Here is an 8,841-nt window from a genome sequence, read left to right on the forward strand (position 1 = left end):
TATATTTTTTCCCCCCAGTTGTACAGAAAAAAAAAAGGAAAAAAAAAAGATTTATCAAAATCAAACCTGTGTGTAGGAAACGGATCCAAAACATTTCCTGACTCGAGAAAAAGAGCACTGGAAAAAAAAAAAAATGTGTTTCCAGGTTTTTTTAGATGGGAGGCAAAGCCTTTGGAGAGGTAATAGCATTCTGTGGTGGGAGGTTAACCAAAGGGAAAAGGTTGAAATGCAAAGAAAGTTTTCAAATGTTCCCAGAACAACCTTGCCTGGCCGAGTAGAAGCAAAGTTCCCAAACCTTCCCCAACTTTCTTTTTTGCAACCCAGTTTGGGAAAGGAAATGTTTGGAAATCTCAGCTCTCCTTGCAGGACAGGAAAGGCCCTGTTTCCTCCGCTCCGTGCCCAGAGCAGCCGGGCAGCAGGAACGCACAGGGTGAGGCTGGATGCCCTCCCCAGCTCTGCTCCCGGCAGCAGGAACACTGAGCTCTGCTCTGCTGGCTGCCACAGAGAGGGGAGGGCAGCTCCCTGCAGGGAATAGGGGCCAGGGTATCATAAACATTACAGGTTTTGTAAAGGAAACAAAAATAATCCAATGAGGAGTCCTTAATGTGCCCTGGGAAGTCTGTGCAGCCTGAAACTCTTGAGCATTTCTCTTACTGCAAAGTTCAGCCTCTACATCCCCTGTGGGGCTTTGGTTGTGCCCCCGCAGCTCCCAGCATTGCCCCCACCAGCCCTCACATGCCTTCCACTGCTTTAGGGCCCCCACAAAGACCTGACCCTCCAGCCCCCAGCCCCACACCCACCATGTGCTCACCCATCACCGTGCTGGGGTCCCCTTTGGACTGTTTGGCAGGTTTGGGTCTCACGGGGAGTCATTGGGGAGTTCGGGAGCTTCTCCTCCCCACTGACTCTCAACCGACTGAGCCCCACAACATCTGTCAGAACCATTTTGTGCTCCTCTTCTGAGCTGAGCCAGCAAAGCTGTGATGTACCCAGAGGCCAAGGGGTCATGGAAGGCTTGAGAGTGCTCTCCAGAGGTCACCTAACCCAATCCAACAGAACCCAACTCAACAGAACACAACCCAATACAACCATGGTATTGTTGGTGCCATCTAACCCAACCCAACTCACCCAATCCACCCAACACAACACAACCAAACTCAACCTAGCCTAGAACAATCTACCATAACCCAGCCCAACCCAACCCAACCAAAGGCAACCCAACATATCCTAATCAATTCAACACAACCAACCTAACCCATCCTAACCAACTTTAACCACATGACACAAACACCCTATCTCACCCTAACCCAACACAGCCCAACCACCTCAGCTGAGCCTACCTAACCCAACCCAACAAGCCTAATTCAACTTCCTATCCGAATCCTAAAGCAAACTTCCCATTGCCTCCCACAGAGCCGAGCTCAACCCTTCTGGGATGCTGCAGTATCTTCAGTGGTAACCTCTCCCTCCTTCTACGCTCATCAGCCTCAGGGGGGTTGAGCCCTGCAGGGAACTGAATCACGTCCCCCCCACCATCGCGGGAGCGTCACAGACCGTCTGAAGCTCGTCAGGAGAGTCAGTCCAGGCCGCGCGGGGCCGTTCTGGGAAGCCGTCCAGCCATCCGCTGGAGAGAGGAGGCTGCCTAAAAATGACTCTGCTGGCTCCTCTCCACACTCCGACCGTCCCATATGGAACAAATGTACATTTTCCATCGATTGTTTGTATTTTGCATTTAAAGAAAGAAGGGGGGGAGAGGAAAAAAAAAAAAAAGGCAGCAAGCAAGCGGGTTATACATATACGCAAAGCGTCGGTGACAGCAGATAGGCCCCATCGCGGAGAGGGAGAAACACTGGCCAGCGTTCAAGAGACTCAAATGTATGGTATGAAACAATAAATTTTAAGTGTGTTTTGACATATTTGGTGGTCTCTGCCTCATGCTTAATGAGCATTGGTCCACATTGCGGGGGAACCGCACAGCTCGGGGTGCTTGGCAGGCTGTGCTGGGGCAGGGGGAGGTCGGTGGCCAGTGAGGCCGGAGGTAGACGTTGAGGTGGTCCTGGCATGTGTGCCCCAGGGGAATGGGGCACAGGGATGTGACATGGGGGACTATACCAGCACGCTTGGAGGAAGGGATGCTGCGGGTATTACGGCGCCTCGGCACCCACAGGGTAGGAGCAGTGATGTCACCTCGCAGGAAAAAGCATCGAGAGGCGGATTTAGGTTGAATTTGGCGGGGGGACACACAACACAGTGGCAATACCCCAAGGCAGCATCCCTCACCACCACATGGCTTGAAGGGCGACCTGTGCTCCCATCTCCAGGCTGGGCCCCTGCCAGGCAATGCTGCTTTGCCTGCAGAAGGACCATTGGCTCCCATATCCCCATCACCGTGGGGAGAAAGCCCGAGGGGACGGGCGAAGCGGCAGGAGAAGGGAGCGCAGCCCTCCCGCATCCCCCGCCTCTGTGCCAGGCTGCCCGGCTCCCCCCGTCTGACAGGGTTTGATCAGAAAGATGGACATGAAAGTGGAGCTTGGCTCTGGTTTCTCTCTCATTCAGAACATTCAAAAACTATTAACTGTGGTGGGGGTAAGCAGGCAGCTGGTTTTAATATTGTGCTCTTCCAATTGTGTTGGGGTTTTTTTTTTTCCCTGCTTTTCGCGAGCACTTTAAGTGACATGGTTACATGTATTTGATTAAAAAGCTGTAATTCAACGAGTGCATTTTCTTGTACTGTACAAAACGGCTTAAAGACACAGGATTTATTTACGGTGGTCTCCCAGTTTTCCAGCTCTGCCGAAAGACAAGATGACAGGGAAATCACAGGAGGGAGGATGGATAGTGGCAGAGGGGACATGTAATCCCTCCTGGCTTTCCCAGTGTGGGGAACACAACCAGATCATTTCCTCTGCTGCAAGGCTCAGCCCATTGCCACCAGCCTGGTCCTTGGGGCCATCCATTGGTCCCAAAGGCACGAGCTCCTCTTGGTATCCCCAGGGTTGGGTCTCAGCTCAGGGGGGCTGGAGGTGGGGTCAGCTAGGAGGGGACACATAGGTTTGACGAAATTGGTCCCCATCTTGCCTGCAGCAAGATGCTGCAGGACCTAACTGGGAGTGGGGGGGTAGATTTTTCCAACCATGCCCATCCCCTGCCTGTGCAGGGGTGCTGCCAGCACTGAGGAGCCCATCCCAATCTGGCAGCTCTACTTCCTAAGGAGGAAAAAGTCTTTATGAGATCCCAGCAAGGAGCCATGGCCTGATGCCGCTGAGAGCCCTGGATTGTCTCCCATTAACCCCAATATCTTCCATGGCACAGCTATGGACTGGAGCCATGCTCACCCACACCCTGATGGTTCCTCTGCTTCCAAAGTGATGCATTTCACCCCAAAAAAGCAGGCATGGAGATGAAAGGAGAGGCAGGGGCTGCTCTGAACCCCCTCAAGAACCACAATTACCTTGTCTCCCCACAGTTACCCTGTCTCCCCACTCTACTGGCCCTGAGAGGCTGTGGCATGTTTGTGGCATGGCCCCTGCACCCTATCCCCTGGGCTGGTTGTGTTCCTCTGGCCTGGGAGGCAAGCATGTGCATGTGCAGTGCTGACCCCACAAACCCAGCTCCACCCAGCACAGCTTCACACTTCTCACCCAGATTTATAATAAAAAGATGTAATAAAAATATATTATAGAAATTAACCCAGCAATGTTTGCACCTCACCTGCCCCAAAGCCCCCGATGTGCAGCCCTGGGGACATGGATACCAACCCCAGCATCACTCAGGACCACCCTGGGAAATCCCAGCCTCCCCCATCCCTGCCTCCGGGCTGGAGTCTGCCTGGCTGCTGGCCATGTCGAGCCGAGCCGTGTCTCTTCCTCAGGCTACTCCTGCCCAGGGATCACCTGCAGTTCAGTTGATTTATGAACGGAGAATTTTTCGAGCTCCGTTTCCTTTTCATTGTTGTTTCAGTTGCTGGGCTCGCTTCCGCCTGCCTTTGAATAACTCCTGCCACGCTGCGAGCGGTGAGAAAGGCGCCGAGTAAACACTCACACTCGTCCCGGGACCCGGGGGGCAAGAGCCCTGAAAACAGGGGGACGTGGGGCTGCCCACCAGCTGGTCCCACCTGCGGCAGGAGGATGCTGGGCTCCAAGCGAGCAGAGCTCCAAAGCGGACCCCTCTTTTCCCGTGGCTGCAGTTTGGGACAGAGGAGCAGCATCCCATTCCCTTGCCCCGCAGCACAGCCCCTGGGAGGTGGCAGTCCCGTAGGAATGCTGCTCCCCCACGCTGTGGCTGGGGAGGGGGGAGGTTGCAGCAGGTGGTCGTGGGGGGGCAGTTCATTGCCGCATGCAGAGCAGGGTCCCCTCCACCCAGAGCTGTGCTCCACCACAGCTGGGCTGAGCAGTGGTACCCGGCTTCATCCCTGTCCTCATGCCCAGCTGGAGGGGGACTCCCACCGCGGTGCAGAGAGGATGCTCTGGAGGGAGTTTGGGCTGATTTACAGCAAAGCTCTTAAGGGGAAAAAAAAAAAAATCACAAAAGGAAAGGATAGAAACCCCATCCGCAATCTCAGCTCAGCTGAGGACCCACGTCCCCACTGCTGCCACCTGCTACCCGCGTTCCCCCTCCCTCCCAGCCACATCCCTCGCCGCCGAGGAACCCCCATCCCGGGCGGTGGGCAGCTGCCCATCCCGGCCTGCGCCCATTGTCCTGCCCTTCCTCCCCGCGCCCCTCAGCCCCCCGCCGCCGCCCCGGGGCCAGGGGGAAAACAGGAAGCGTTCCCCAGCACGCTGCTGCGGAAATGAGACAAGCGGGCTGGAGCGGCGGCGAGGACGGCAGGAGGAAGCGGACGGGATATTTGGAACCGACGGCGAATTCTTGGGCTTATCTCTGCGCCGCAGAGGCCCAGGAGTCCTTACAAAACAGCGCCCAGCTGGAGCGAGGCCCGCGGCTGGGGACGCGTCCTCGTCCCCAGCGCCAACCCTGGTACCTTGTTCGGCAGAGGGATGCTGGTGGCAGGGAGGGGACACCGATCCAGTGTGGTGGGTGGCACCTGCATCCCATCGGTGGTCAACAGGAGGGACCTGATGCCTTGCTGCGGGGTGGGGACGGGCAGCCCCCGGGGTGCGTGGTCCCCAGGTCGTATGTCCCATCCTTCACAGGGATCTGGGCATAAGGTCACACCCCAGCGTCCCTAAAGCCTGTCCAAAAATCTCACTGTTTTATGAGTCCCCAGGCACGAGTTCCCCCTTTCCCACGGGAAACCATTCCCTCTCCTGCCCGCAGTCTGCACTGGGACACTTTCGGTCCATCACCTCCCCTTCCGCCCCCGCAGGCACCAGCGGCAGATTCGGGATGTGGGATGCTGCTCCCCTGCCCGCCCTGCCTTCCCTGCCCGCAAAGGGTTACAGACAGCCCTGCTTGCTCAGATTTTGCCCTTCCAGCTGCTGCTCGACTTTTTGGTGGGTTTGAATTATTTTTCACAACAATGCCGTGGTACTTCATATTCAGCACATCCCAGCTGGGGAATAGAAAGCGGGTCCGTGCTCGGAGCACCCGACCCAAAGGCAAAGGTCTCTGCAGCGCTTCCTGAAAGCTGGAAGCTGCTCGCTGCGGGCAGGGGAGAGGGGCTGGGGGAGTTGCATCATCCCGGGGAGCTGGGGCTGCTGCCAACACCCAGGGATCCACAGTTGGGCTTTGCTTTGGTCAACCCCTCGTTTGTTAATTGGTGGTGAAAATTAGGCAGGAGCCTGCAGTGGGGAGCGGAGGCAGCCGGAGCACCCCGGAGTCAGCGTTGGGAGCGGCTCGACCATGGGCATCACCTTCCTGGAGTGTTCCTAACCCAGTGCGGACCCCCCAGCCGAGGGCACGCAGCTCGGTGGCTGCAAGGAGGCACCTTTGGAGCCGGAGAGTGCTGGTGGTGGGGCGATGCCCGTTGACAGGACCCGCCGAGGAGGGCTGCCGCGGCCAGTGGAGCCAAATTTGGTGGCTGGGGGGGGGCCAGGGTGTGACGGGTCACCCTGGCAGAGGTTGAGACTCCTCCTCTGCGGGGAGGAGGACAAAGGATGGAAGCGGCTGCCCCGTTGCAACACATCCCCGGCGAGCACAATGGAAATGCCATCCTCCGTCTTGTGAAACAGGAACCTCATATGATCTCGCTGAAGGCTTGGGGACACTCTTGTAGGTCTGAGCGTGACGCTCCCCGGGCTCCTTTCTCTACCCGCAGGGGGATGGGGACAGCAGGGAGTCCCCGAGAGCATCCCTGCCCTGGTGAGGGCCTAACTGCCACCACTGTCTCCCATGGCACGCTGGACCCGCTGGCAGGATGCCCTGCCACCCACCCCGTGGCCAAAACATCCCCAGATCCCCCCAGCTCCCCCAAAATGCTGTCCCACAAAGGCACACAGACCCACAGCCTTGCTGAGCATCCCCCTCCCACCCTGCTGGAGGACTCCTAAATAAACTTCGTTCTCCCTTTATGTTCTTGACCCTAGATTTAATTAGACCCCCGTTTCCTGCCTATATGAAAAATCACTTCCCCGAGCAGGTGGCTGCGACGCCGCGGGGGCTGTTGTTGTTTTCTCGGGGGTGGGGAGGGGGGGTGGGGGAAAGGTGGTAAATGGGGGGGAAGAGTTTGTTGTTTATTTTTATATTTACAAAGCGCAGCTTTTTCCTGGTGCCGGGCATCGGAAGAGTGGCAGGATGTGACCTTCATCCATCTCGTCCTCGCTCGCACAATACGGCCGCGAACGCCGCGGGCTGTCGCCGGCTTTGTCCCCCCGCGGCCGGCGGGCACCTCCCGCGCCGCCCCGCCGGCACCTGGCGCCCGCCGGCACCCGGCACCCCCCAGCTGGGCCCCGCCGCTCACACTGGGAGAAAAAAGGAAAATAGAAAAAAAAAATTTTTTTGAAAAGAAATAATAGCAAGGTTGCCGGTTTCCTCTCTGGAAAACAGGCGGGAGCTGAGTGGGACATCAGCGTGGGAAGGAGGGAGTGGGGGTCCCGTTGAGTCCCTTGGGAGCCTCCCCTTCTTGGGGAGTGGCCAGGGCTCGCTGCCTCCTCCCTCACTCCATGTGTGGGGCAAACACAGCCCTTTTCCCCCTTCCTGGAACAAAGGAGTCCTTTTCCCCTCTGCACGGGTCAAACATGCCTTTGGCCCCATCCAGCTGCAGTCCTGGCTTCACTGGGGGCAGCAGGCAAGGAGGGGGTGCAGAAAACATCTGGTTCCCTCACCTGGATGTTGTGGGGGGTTCCCAGCAGGCAAGATCCCACCCAAACCCCTGTAAAAACTTTCAGAGCGGGTGCTGCTCCCTGTCCCCATCTCATGCAGTCCCTTCCTTCCTTCCCAGTCCTTGTGGGCGGCTGCAGCCACTTGCTGGCTCTGGCTGCTGGGTCTGCTGTGGTGGGCTGGTCAGCAGAGCCAGCCTAGGTGTGGAGTTAGCACTGCCCAGCCTCCCTGTGCTCGGTGTGGGATGGATAAAGATGTAATGGAGTGAGCTCTCCTTGTTTTCATTCTTCCCAAGGAGCACCACACTTCATAGGCCACACTGCACGGAGAGACACACTCCAACCCTAGCCCCACCTATTTGTGCAAATTAGTGTCCACAGTGGAGAAGCTGCAGGGACAAACATCTGATGCGACCCCCAAACCAGCCATGGCACCCATATGGTACTTGCTGGTGGCATCACTGCCCCAAACAGAGAGGAATTGCTGCAGGATTTTACAGGGACAAAGGGTCTGTCATCCAGGAGTATCTTCCCAAGAGGGCTCCTCAGCACAGCTGAGCTCCACTTGGAGCAGCCCGAGAGCCTGGACCAGCCCTCCCCAGAGGGCTCAAACAGGGGCTGGCACAGCCAATGTGACCCCCCAGTACCCTCCAGCACTGCAGTGTGACACAGCCCCAGAGTCTCCAGAGCCCAGTACTGCTGGTTGGCACAGGGCTCGTGGGTCCCAGCACCCTGCTTACAGCCTGGATCCTGGAGCAGAGGGTGGTGCCAGCATGGGCATGGCATGTGGCATGGACAACATGGCATAGAATAGCACAGCATGGCACAATATGGAATGGCACAGCACAGCATGGCATGACACAATATAGCCCAGAATGGCATGGCATGGCACAGCATGGCACAGCGTGGTACAGCATGACATGGAATGACACATCATCAGGGCACATCACCCTCACACTTTCAGCAATGCCACCCAGTGACACGAGCATCTCAGAGCCCCTTTGTTCTCGCCCTGGCCAAGCATCCCACAGCAGAGCAGGGGGTTCATTAATTCATCTTTTAATTCCCCAGCATCCCCCATCCCATGAGCCAGTGGGTCCCCATCCTGCTCAGGACCCCAATCAGGAGCAGGTGCAGCCCTGCCAGGGTGCAGCACCCACTGCCCCAGCACAGACCCCCCCGAACCTGCCGGACCCTCACCCCCACCCAGAGACCCCCACCCGCAGGTCTGGTGGGCAGTGGGTGCCCACCTGGCTGCAGGGCTGGATGTGCTGGCGCTGGCTCTGCCCAGCACAGTTGGCTATCCTTACATTTGGCATCGGCCACTTCCATTGGGCTCCATAGGGGAGGGAGAGAGAAAAGGAAAACTCAGCTCAGGGCAATTTAATAAGTTCAGTGTTACGAGCTGGGGAAAAGCTGTGGAACACACAAGTGGTAACGCAGGATTAATCTTTCCTTTAGTCTTGGGAATTATGTTTTCATTAATCCTAATTTTTCCAGATGTTTCACTCCTTATACCATGCTCTTCAAAGCCTCTGTGGCTGCAAATTCTAATGAAGCCATGAGAACATTTTAAAGAGAAAGATTCAAAGCTTAAATTGCTTCCTTTTTTTTTTTTTTTCTTTTT

At 56.8% G+C, this 8,841-nt stretch overlaps 1 pseudogene; it reads left to right on the top strand.

Moving 5' to 3' along the window:
* Nucleotides 1–4,789: 4,789 nt before the first annotated feature.
* LOC113948440 overlaps nt 4,790–8,841 on the top strand; it is a 9,594-nt pseudogene continuing 5,542 nt past the window's right edge.

Source organism: Corapipo altera, unplaced genomic scaffold (genome assembly GCF_003945725.1).
Source record: "Corapipo altera isolate COAL_440 unplaced genomic scaffold, ASM394572v1 64, whole genome shotgun sequence".
Classification (NCBI taxonomy): Eukaryota; Metazoa; Chordata; class Aves; order Passeriformes; family Pipridae; genus Corapipo; species Corapipo altera.